Here is a 12,206-nt window from a genome sequence, read left to right as displayed (position 1 = left end):
GACTTATCCAAAATTGTGAAGTAACCATTTTCAAAAATACATTGTAGCCCTTTACTATGAGTTGTCAAATTCTTATGAGGTTATTGTTAGGTCTCTATAATACTAGTGTAACCTCTTAATGTTATTGTTAGTGTATCCCCCTTATTGTTATTGTTGTGCTCATTTAATCCCCACATTGTTATTATTGTGCCCCATAGAAGCCCACTATTGTTATTGTTGTGCCATTAAATTATTATTGTTATGTAGGCTCTGATTATATTGTGACCTCTTAGACTCCTATATATAGAAAGGAGTATTTTTCACTTGTATCATCCAAGAATTGTTCGTTTATATAATGTAATCATTGATCTATCTATTTGTGAGCTAGTTGTATAACATTTGGTATCATGTTACCATGTTTTGTATTTAAATAAGGTTATAGGTGACAAGCTCCCAATTCAAATAATATTGCCAGAACTTGAGAAGGAAGGAAAAATCATATTGTAACCTGAAGTAGTCATGGAAACAAGAACCCAACAACTATGAAATCAGTCAATTTTAGATTATCTCATCAAGTGGAAGAACTCACCCGCTGAAGATTCTGCATTTGAGGATGATAATTTTATACACAATCATCGAGAATTACCCAAACATTGAGGACAACACTTTTTTGAAGGAGAGGGAAATGTTAGGTCCCTATAATACTAGTGTGGCCCCTTATATTTATTGTTAGTGTATCCCCCTTATTGTTATTGTTGTGCCCATGTAGTCCCCATATTGTTATTATTTTGCCCCATAGAAGCCCACTATTGTTATTATTGTGCCCTTACATTATTATTTTTATGTAGCCTGTCATTATTTTGTGAACCCTTAGACTCTTATATATAGAGAGGAGGTCTTTTCATTTGTATCATCCAAGAATTGTTCATTTATGTAATGTAAATGAGGTCTCCCCTTGGAAGAGGATAATTTTTAAGTCATTGATCTATCTATTTATGAGTTGGTTGCATAGTAGTTATGATTCAAATGAGGGACAAGATAAACATCTGAAGTGTACTTCTTCTCCCCCTTATTTGTTAGAATGTTGAATCTTATTTTTCCCATGACAAAGACTTTGTTATCAGTCCCTAATGTCATTTCAGATTTCACACTTTCATCTAGATTGGTAAACATTTCTATGTTCCTTGTCATGTGATTGCCACACCCTGAATCTACGTCCCTTTGTTTTTCTTGTGCTACATTACTAGCTAAAAACATGCTATCTTGGTTCTGATTTTATTTTGTGAAATTTTCACTTGATTTGTTACTTATATCATGTTGCTTCTTTTTACATTCATTTTTGTAATGACCATACTTTTTACAATAATGACATTGAACTTGAGATTTATCATACCTTTGATCTTGTGCTTGATTTTGGCTTGAACCTTGACTTGGATTTTGATTGCTGCTCCTTCCACTTGAGCTTGAAGGGATGACTCTTCCACCTTTGTGTGGGCTTCTGCCTCTTCCTCTACCTCTACCTTACCAAATGAAACTTGTGTCTTTAAGGCATGCTCCAATGAGGAGTTTGTTGCTCTATTAAGTCTATATTCATCAGAAATCAATCATGAAGGAAGCTCATCCACTAAAAATTGTGAGAGATCCTTTCTCTCTTGTAACCACAACAATGGCATCAAATCTTTCTAGAAGACTTCTCAAATTTTTCTCAACTATTCACCTTTTCTATAGTATCTCATTTATACTTACATTAATAAAATTTTACACTCGCTCTCATACTATGTGAAAATTTAGGCAGAGGTTTGGCATCAAATCTTTCTAGAAGACTTCTCAAATTTTTCTCAACTATTCTCCTTTTCTATAGTATCTCATTTATACTTACATTAATAAAATTTTACACCCGCTCTCATACTATGTGAAAAATTAAGCAGAGGTTTCTTCGTCTACACTACAGTTGTGGATATTAAATCACACAGTTGAATTCCGCAACAAAACATAGCTAACAAAATTAAGTAAATTTAGGCACAACAAAACAAAATGAAAACGAAGTGATTGCGTTGTAAAAAAAGAGACGCCAAATTTCCAGAAATATACCACAACATACTATACTTTATATTATAATTTCAAAACACAAGAAAATACATTCGCATAAAATATGGAAGTTGTAGCTCCTTCACCAAGTAGCAAAAGACTTCTACATATATATATATATATATATATTTAAAACATACATTTTTTAATATTTTGATACATGAAAATTCAAAATATTGTTTGTACTAAAACATAATTTTCTAAACTTGTAGATGTTATGAAGCACATATATCAATTGAGGAATAAATATCTAGACCATACATTTTACCAACCTTGCGTTAAATGCACATTCTCTCTTAATTATCAGATGTATTAAAGAATTGGAAGTTTGTACTTTAGCTCTCTTAGCTCTCAGGTTGTTTTAATCCACTTCAAACAAAAAACCTTCTCGATGTAAGAGAAAAATAGTTTTCAATTTGTTATTGTACCCCAAAATAACCACAAATTGTTCCAAATTTTTTTCTCCAAAACTTTTCAAACTTACCTCCGTTACTTAGCAAAAGACTTCTACATACATGTATATTTAAAACATACATTTTTTAATATTTTAATACATGAAAATTCAAAATATCATTTGTACTAAAACATAATTTTCTGAACTTGTAAGTGTTATGAAGCACATATATCAATTGTAGAATAAATATCTAGACAATACATTTTACCAACCCTGCATTAAATGCACATTCTCTCTTAATTATCAAATGTATTAAAGAATGTTTTAATTCGCGTCAAAACAAAAAACCTTCTCCATGTAAGAGAAAAATGGTTTTCAATTTGTCTTTGTACTCCAAAGAATGGTTACTGTGATTATCATAACTATGGTGATTAGCATTATTTTTCCAACCGAAAGAAATTTCACATTCCTAATCAATGCCTATAAATACACCATTATTCACATTTCTAATCAATGCCTATAAATACACCATTAAAAATAGCGTGGCATAAATCCTCCATTAAAAATAGCATAGCTTATCTCTGAAGCGGCTTCATCTTTTTAGATCTGAATAGTGTTAGAGAGGTAAAGAAAATTGTTACAAATATGTACATCAATTTGCAAACATCCTTTCCTCGAGAGACTTTGCCTCGCATAGATGCAGGGGAGAGCATCACTGGCGGGAAAGGGATGGAATTTGACAAATGGACAGTTACAGGGTGATTTGTTCATCAAATATAGTTTAACAATTTACAAAATTGTTAAAATGCTTTATTAAAACTGTCCAAATGAGTAGAGAGATGTGAAACCCAGACAATTTTACCATAAGTTTTTTTTCTCTGAATTCTAGCCCTTCTCGCGACACTAGAGCCGTCAATCTATCGACGTCGATTTTTGGTGCACCCCCTGGTCGACGTGGATCTTGTCATACCTTTTTTTAATTAGAACTAATAGTGTAGTGATAGCAACACTATTAGTCTTTCCTGGTGCTTAGATTTTAAGTTAAAAAATAAAATTACATCCAAAAATGCATAAGAAGTTATGGAGTACTAAAAATCAGCCAGGGCCGTCGAGAATTAAACATAAGAGTCAATAACGTCTTCTGCCACGATTTCGATTGTGGAAGCATTACAGTTACCCCTGATCTTCTCTTTGGATCCGGTCAACACATTCAAGTGGCTCGTCTTTACGATGGCCACTGCAAATTTCTGGAAGAAAAAATCTTGATCATTGGCAAAGTGCTTTACAATTTCTTTGGTGCGAGACTCAGTGTAGAGATCCTGATAGGACGTGAAGAGGCGCTGGCCATTATTCAGGAATACATAATACTTATTTTGGAACACATTGGGTGTGCATATGTCCATCGCGGCGGTGTCAGTTGAGGTTTTGGAAGAACAGGTGTTGTGGAGACTTGAGGTTTTGGAAGAACAGGTGTTGTGGAGACTTACGTGAGGCTTTTGTTCAAAATGTCGTTCTATGTCATGTATAGACGATCGATTAAAGAGGTGCAGTGATTGATGCTTATTGCGTGTCTACCTGAAAGAGAAACGAGGTCTGTGACATTGACATTCTTGGAGGCAAAAGCATTGAACAATGGTTAAGAAAAAATTCAGAGAACCGCTCCCATTGAATAAACCCACGGGATTTAGGTATTGTTGTGGCAACAAGTTCTGGGTCATTGTGAAGCTAATGTAGGTGGGGTGGAACAGAGTGTTGTATTCATGTGATGTGATTATTTACCTGGATTTTTTCTAATAGAAGATAGAAAACAACATATTTTTACCCTTAACAATATATAATTACAAAAAAATAAGATTGTTATAGTTATATATTAAAAAAAATAAAAACATTCTAAGTTGCAAATGTTCATACAAACACCTCTCACTATTACATAAGAGGTTTTATGGTAATATTTAAGATAATTTTTTAATAAATTGTCTTAACTTGAGACAAAAAAAAATCATAAACTGTTTGAAGTGTCTCAAATTATTATCTTAAAAATTTGTCTTTTAAACGACAATCTATTTTTATTTTTGTTTAGAATGTGAATTTTTTTCATTTTTTTAGTGATTAATCCATATTAAAACACAATGTAATCTAACCTCCTACTTATATCTTACTTGCAAGGAGAGTGTTCTCTCATTGAGCTAAATAAAATGTAGTGTGATATTAGTAAAGAAAAATGAGACCATATGTTGTTTGAAAATAAAACAATCCATAAATAGAACAAGGGTAGCTGCGAGGCAGCGAGTCCCTGCATCATGATAGAACATGTGCCATGCAACCAATGAGCTTGATCGACTAAGCAGTCGATCCGGGTGATTCGCTTGATTAACCAGAACCAGTGCTTTAAGCGTTATCCCTTGCTCTAGATTGATTATCTTACACTCTATCGAAGTGCTATCAAATATAACCAATAAAATAGATTGACATGAACGCACATATTTTATAAGATAAAGCCACATATTTTATAATGTAATATGGTATCTTTCCATGCTTCCAATCAATTCCACCACCTACTCCATATGACCATTATGATATGGACGTCTCTATTAGCTGACCAAAAAGAACACGGTAGCAAAATCAGAGATCTCCAGGTTTAGGTAGCAAAATCAGAAACTTGGGAACTTATTGTACGTTTCAGGTCTTGTTACAAAGTCACAGTTTCAACGATGGTTCTCGTTACCAACTTCTTTATTTCAATGCTTGCAACACTGAACCCATCTCGGTACTTGTAACCGTGATGAAAAATTCTGCAAATGTCAAACGCAGGCTTCTTGTAAGAGATGGGAATAATGCTGTCGGGTCTAAGTAACTCCCAATTCAGTTCCTTTGTTAACTCATTGACCATAGAATTGATGTGATTGACAGCATCTTCCTCTGTTGTTATTCCAGGATTGTCTTTCATATAACACGTTACGGACGAAGCTTCCTCTCCACGCGCCCTGTCCGCCTGCATTCACAATGCCATTGTCACTATCATATGTATCCCAATTCTAAATTGGAATAAAAAATGAATAAATCCACAACATATTCCATTTGATTTGATTTGCTATAAAAGGTTATGAGGAATACCTTGTAGCCTTGAGTGTCACCTTTGAGTCGAAGGATGGCACATATCAACTCATTGAACTTCGAGGGAATGTCTATTTCCTGCAGTATGTGACGCGGAAGAGAAAATCCCAACGTGAGCATGGGTTGCAGTGTCATTATGCGAGAACCGAAACTGATTTTACCATTCTCCAGGTACCCCTCGAACGTCGGAAGATAACCAGTGGAAATCGACCTGGCATCTACCATAGACGAATCAAAATAATCCTCCCAATGCACAGGCACATGAACAAGCGAAACAAAATTAACTGATCATACTGGGTGAAATATTTCCCCAAGTTAAGGTTCTCACAAAGAAATATTTGTATTACGTGTATGCTTTACTATAATTGTTCATACAGATTGTCGAACATAGCTGACTGTGTCTCGGCCTTGAATCTTCTGTGAAAGGAAAGTTACTTATTTAAAATCGAGAAGGATTAGTATACTTTTTCTTAATTTGAAGGTAAAGTTATTAAAAATACATAAGAAATATATGTATGAAATAGGCCTCCCCAGATATCACCTCTTAAATGCTGCGGTTAAGAGTTCGAGCTCCTCCATTGTTCCGAAGGTGTCGTAGATATCGTCGAGAACCGTGATCATATGACATATTTTGGCAAATCCGAGTCGGAAGTCGTGTAGAACCTGTTCTGGAGATAATCCACGGACCCGCCATTCAGAAGACCCTCCCTGCATGTGTTACACCTGTTTTGCATAATCTTGGATAGTTCGACTAATGGAACAAAAAGACCGTGGCCACCATTCTGAAGACCCGCCAGCGTGCATGCATTACAGCATAATCTTGGATAGTTCACAGGCTCTTTCTTCCGGCAATGTCGAGATTAGCATAGATTAGCATGAAAGGAGATCTGTTCCTTTTGATCATGGTTTGATAGGCTCTCAAAGAACACGCGAGGAATGGCCCTGGTCAATGTGATATCCGAAGGATGACACTCCACCGTGTGTCTGCATCTGAATATTGTACAAAGGTAGCTTGGAAACCTGCTTGCTTGCTGAGATTCCCAGCCTGCACTGACTGAAAGGTAGGACGGAGCAAGGCATCAATGAGAAAGCAAAGCAGACCTTTCAGGACTTGCCAAGAGAAGATACATGGCCGGGAGGCTCACGAAAATAGATTGATATAGCAGTTTAGGTCGCTCACCTCCCCTCACCGGGAGGACCCCAAAAAAGTGTCTACAAATGGAAAACTGTGTGCTCGACTGGGATGAATCCTTGTTGTGCTACTTCTCGCCCGATCCCATTCCGACCTTCGACCTGCAGAAGTATGCTCTGTTCAATTGGAAACAACGAGTCTATTCATTTCGATGAAACTCAAAGGAATTGAAATAGGCCCGTAGGATTGTAATTGCAGGCAGAAAAATAAAACATAACTGGTAACCTAAGCAAGAACATGTTTTTGTTGTTTCCAGAACAACATGGCAAAAGGATGATTGGAACTCATTGCGGAGCAGCAGATTTGGGCGTACAGAGCAATTGAATAAACAGTTCATTGAAATTACTGCACGACTAGGTAACCTGTTTTTTTTTTCTTTGGCCATACAGTCCATTGTTCTGTGTGAATGAAAAACTTGCATATTGTAAGCACGGATTTGGTCATCAAGTAATATCAGGAGAAGAAATACCGTCATATTGAAGGGGATAAATGTGTTGTTGTGTCAATTTCTGTTTACAAACTGACAACAAGGTCTTCAGTTCTGATGTCTGATAGTCAAGGTCTTCAGTTCTGATGTCTGATAGTCGTTCTTTAAAAGAATTTCTATATTTATGCCTGTTGGTTGTGTCATATTACAATCATGCAATGGATGTCGAAAAAATAACAAATCCCTGAAAAGAAAAGTGTCCATTTGTATAAATTTCACGGGGATTCTAGAATCTTAATACGCGCCTGTAGCGTCTAGTCATTTGGTATTAATACAGGAAATGACCATGAATCCAGGCAGGTGTCGAGGCAGAAAGTTGGGTGCTGTAACAGGCATAGAGTAGTAACGTGGTTGGTGCCAGTGAGAATAGAAACCAAGACCGGTTCTGCGCCAGTAAAATTGGGACCAAGTGGAGTTGAACGCCTACCCAGAGAGATGAACACCATGAAGATCAAGGATGACAAGGTGATCACATGCTTTAGGTTATTTGAAACAGAACTGTTACAGTGTTTGTATTCTTTAATGTACAATAGTTTTGTTATGACATGAAAGTAAATTCTGGTTTCAAATCATTTTTTCCTAATGGGTAAGTTCCTCAGGAGATGGAAGAAAAAGCAACTGTCGTAGCTGGAAATGTCACAGAGGCGGGGCATATTATTGCAACCACCATTGGAGGCAGAAATGGCGAACCTAAACAAGTAAGTCATGTTGAACATCAGGCATTTTTTTAGGTGGGTTAATATACATGTTACAGTAACTTTGTACAAGAAAGTAAGAAGAAGCCCTCAATAAAGCATGAATATTTGAATACTTTACATGGCTGGTAAAATTTGCCCTCAGTACGTAGTTATAAACTTATATGTAAAGTGTTTTAAAACTTAGAAACAAGTAGGTAGTTGATACTCAAGGTATTTAAAAACTTTGAAAAATGGGTATTTTCACAGTATAGATAGAGTAGGTGAAGTTAGCCTTGGGGTAGCTACGCTGCGGAAATTTGTTGTACAATTTTCGCTGTAACTTAGTCCTATAGTTTCTACAGAATCTTCCGAGGATGTAAATAAATATATTCTATTCTCTTGTATCCTATATAAAATCTCAAAAAAAAAAATCTTGATCTATTTGAATCCATGTTGTTTTTTCCCAACAGACCATCAGCTATATGGCAGAGAAGTCAATCAGACTTGTGAAACCAACTATAAAGAAAGCAGTCTCAGGGATTTTCCTTCACTGCAACAAAAATAACATACAGGAATGGGATAACATACAAGAATGGGAAAACCTGTTGTAAGGTAGTTGAACGTGCTGGGCTCCTCCAGAAATGGTCGTTGATTGAACCAGGCGATAGATGCGAACCAGGCGACAGATGCGAGGTCGTTCCGCTACCCCGCCAAGGAAGGTCAAGCAGAATTTCCTGTCGTCCTACAACCAGAAGCTCTCTGGGAAGTAAATGCAAGAAACATGGGAAGCAGATGCAAGATGGTCGTTGATTGAACCAGGCGACAGATGCGAACCAGGCGACAGATGCGAGGTCGTTCCGCTACCCCGCCAAGGAAGGTCGAGCAGAATTTCCTGTCGTCCTACAACCAGAAGCTCTCTGGGAAGTAAATGCAAGAAACATGGGAAGCAGATGCAAGGTGTTGATATTGGGGACCGCCCTCCTGACACCTGCCGGCAGCCACGGACACCTGCAGCTTAACACCAAAGCTTAGGAAACCTTAACATACCCATACCCCTGCAGATAATACGAATTAATGGGAATTAATGTTAACATTAAACCCAGACCGTTGACAGTTAGGGAGAATGCAGTGCGCATAAAAGTAATTTAAGGTATGATCGGGCCTCTTCCGCCTCGGGAAGAGGCCAAATAAGATGGCGAAGCGGATGGCGAGGCGTCAGGTGCAAATGGAACTTAGCTTATGTAAGCACATCGGCGGAAAGACGATTTGGAAACCTTATGTTAAACGGCTAATAACACCGCAAATAACACCGCAGAATTAATGCTAACACCGCAGAATTAATGCTAACTCCACCCTGATCGATTACTATAGTCCCTGCCGAATGCCAGATGGCAGGGACTAATAAGGAGCTAAACATTGTTATATTAGCAAGATGAATAGTATTAAAAAAAAAATTAATACTTGGGATTCGATCGAATTAGTCACCGTTGACTATGTTAGCAAGTGTAAAGCTACCTTGACACATGGATCAACAAATGTCAAAATCGAGAAGAGAGGATGGATGAGATGAGAAACTTCTACTTTTAAGTTGAAGTTGTGGTTACAATTGAATTTACACTAGTCCTTATTTGTGGCTCAATTATATGAAGGAAAGGAGACCCATTAGTTTCTATTTCATTTTATCAACTTTGATGGGTGTTAAATAATTGGAGAACTTAAACTCCATCAAGGTCAACATCAACATTTATGATTGCTTCTTAGTTAATGTTAACAATGTAGAAATAAGCTCTCCAAAGATAAAAATGGATTTGGAAAAATATTGAGTAGATAAGCAAAGTCAAATAACTAAATTAGAGAATTTAGACTCCATCAATGTGAACATTAGCATTTCTGAAATAACTAAATTGGAGAACTTAGACTCCATCGATGTCAACATCAACATTTCTAAAATAACTAAATTGGGGAACTTAGACTCCATCGATTTCAACATCAACATTTCTCATTATGCAAGCACATTGATCACCCAAAAGGGTTATGAGATGCATATTAAGTCCACTCTAATGTTCCGCCAAGTTAGTGACATACTTAGTGCAATTTTACATCACAAGGTCACATGTTTCTTAGTTGGAGCTCGTATATCAATTGGCGAAGAAAAAACCTTGGAAAAAGAATTAATGTATATGCAAACTTGGTCTTTGAATATCCACCAATACAAATTCAAGGCTGAGAGGAGTCACTTCAAGTTTAGGAGTTCGAGATTTTTGATGATTCTAACAACCATGGCTTCAATCTGAAAGATAATTGTAACACATTTTAATACTTTGGATTCCATCAATTTAGTGAACATTGACTATGATAGAAAGCATCGGTTGACTCAAAACATGGGCTAGGGAATGTAAAACCACAAGAAAGACGATGAGATGGGAAATTCGACCTAGAAAGTCAAGTAGTGAAGGATTTGAACTCACAAAGTCCTTATTCGTGGATCAATAATATGAAAAAAATAATGTGACTCATTTTTGTGTATTTCATTAGCTTCAATGAATGTCCAATAATTGGACACAATGACACAATTATAATTTTAGAAACATTTATCCAAGAAAACATAATTTAATTGCCTCCCAACCAAGATCAACAATTTCCCTCTCCCTAGAGATAAAGCTAGGCTCTAAATTTTTTTGGTAAATAACCAAAGACAAATTACCATATCTTAGTCCTTTCACACCACATGTTTCTCACTTGGAAGGAATATATTAGTTGATGGCCATAAATACTTGCAACACACACCCCTAGATATCACAAACTTGGTCTGGGTACATCTATAAGCTACACAGTCAAGGATGGGAGTGGTCACTAGAAGTTTAGTAGTTAATATTTTTCATGGTTTTTCCAACCATGGCTTCTGCCAAAAAGATAAATGAAACACTTTTTAATACTCTGGATTTCTTTTATTTATTAACCACTCACCATTCTAGTAAGAATCAAGTTGCCTTGCAATATTAGATGGCAAATGTAAAGCACTAAGAACGAGGATTACTGAGGAAAATTCTACTTTTTTCAATGAACAAATGCTTTAATTACATAGGTCCTTATTTCTAGATCAATGGTTTGCAAGCAAGCGACTCATTGGTTTCTATTTCATTGACATCAACGATTTGCAAGAAAGTAACCCATTGGTTTCTATTTCATTGACATCTGTGTATGTTAAGGAATTAAAGAAATTAAATTATGACAACATCAACATTTCTTATCTTGCAGGAACATTGTTCACCCATTAAGGTTGTCAGATGCATATTTAGTCTACTCCAATTGTTCCACCACATTAGTGATCCACCTAGTGCAGTTTTAACATCATGAGGACACAATTATAGGTTTACAAGAAATATTCCAAGGAAATATAATTTGGTTGCTTCCCACTCAATGTTAAAAATTGCAGAAAGAAGCATTAGACACGTGCTTTGGAAAATCTTTAGTAGATTAGCAAAGTCACATTACTACATCTTAGCTCTTTCAGGCCACATGCATTTCAGTTGTAGGGCATATATTAGTTGATTGATAGAAAGAATTGCAACAAGAATTCATAAACATTATAGGCTTTATCAGGGGACATCCATATGCTACATAGTCAAGGCTTAGAGGGACCACATCAAGTTTAGCAATTAGATTTTTCATGGTTTTGTCAATCATGGCTTCAATCGCAAAGACAAAAGCAACACATTTTAATAGTCTAGGATCCATCAAGTTAATGTACATTGACTGTGCTAGAAAGCATCAAGTTGCCTTGATACCTTGGCTGGAGAAAATAAAATAAAATAAAATAATAGAATTGATAAGATGGGAAATGTAGTACCAAGGCCATGAGACATGTATTCCAAGATGAATGTTGGGAAAACACTATAGTGAGCATCACTTGTGGTTTATTATGGCTATGGAAATTAGTAAAGTAATTGGAAAAAGAAAAGAGACAATAATTGGTATTTAATTATGAGAAATAAAGTGAAATAGGAGGAAAGGAACGTGAAGAGACACAAATTTGCATGCAAAGGAAATTGGAGAGAAATGAAGGAAAATGAGGAAAAGAGAGGCACCAATAATAGAAAGGAACCATATAAACAGTTCATAACTTTTATCAATTTAGTTTTGGATCTCATTCACTCTTGGATTTTGGAGAAAGTCAAGTAAGAAAGTAAAGGAGGGAAAAGGACAAGAAAGGGAAAGGAAAGAAATATTATATTAACAACTTCAACATAAGTATTTTGCAAGTAACAGGTTGCA

At 36.0% G+C, this 12,206-nt stretch overlaps 2 long non-coding RNA genes and 1 pseudogene across 2 annotated transcripts; 1 reads left to right on the top strand and 2 right to left on the bottom strand.

Annotated features, from left to right (window-relative positions):
* Positions 1–5,020: 5,020 nt before the first annotated feature.
* LOC149236390 ((+)-alpha-pinene synthase, chloroplastic pseudogene) lies at positions 5,021–5,800 on the bottom strand (annotated as a pseudogene).
* A 574-nt stretch (positions 5,801–6,374) lies between these two features.
* On the bottom strand, positions 6,375–6,877 carry LOC149236389 (uncharacterized). The gene is made up of 2 exons (XR_016268394.1): positions 6,756–6,877; positions 6,375–6,629 (listed from the first exon to the last, which is right to left on the bottom strand). It is a non-coding gene; the product is annotated as an uncharacterized LOC149236389 (long non-coding RNA).
* A 734-nt stretch (positions 6,878–7,611) lies between these two features.
* LOC149236388 (uncharacterized) lies at positions 7,612–8,425 on the top strand. Its single transcript, XR_016268393.1, has 3 exons — positions 7,612–7,719; positions 7,854–7,952; positions 8,402–8,425. It is a non-coding gene; the product is annotated as an uncharacterized LOC149236388 (long non-coding RNA).
* Positions 8,426–12,206: the final 3,781 nt, after the last annotated feature.

This window comes from Pinus tabuliformis, chromosome 8 (assembly GCF_031772625.1).
Source record: "Pinus tabuliformis cultivar Carrire ecotype Pingquan chromosome 8, CPIR1, whole genome shotgun sequence".
NCBI lineage: Eukaryota > Viridiplantae > Streptophyta > Pinopsida > Pinales > Pinaceae > Pinus > Pinus tabuliformis.
This window is presented reverse-complemented; position numbering and strand designations above follow the sequence as displayed.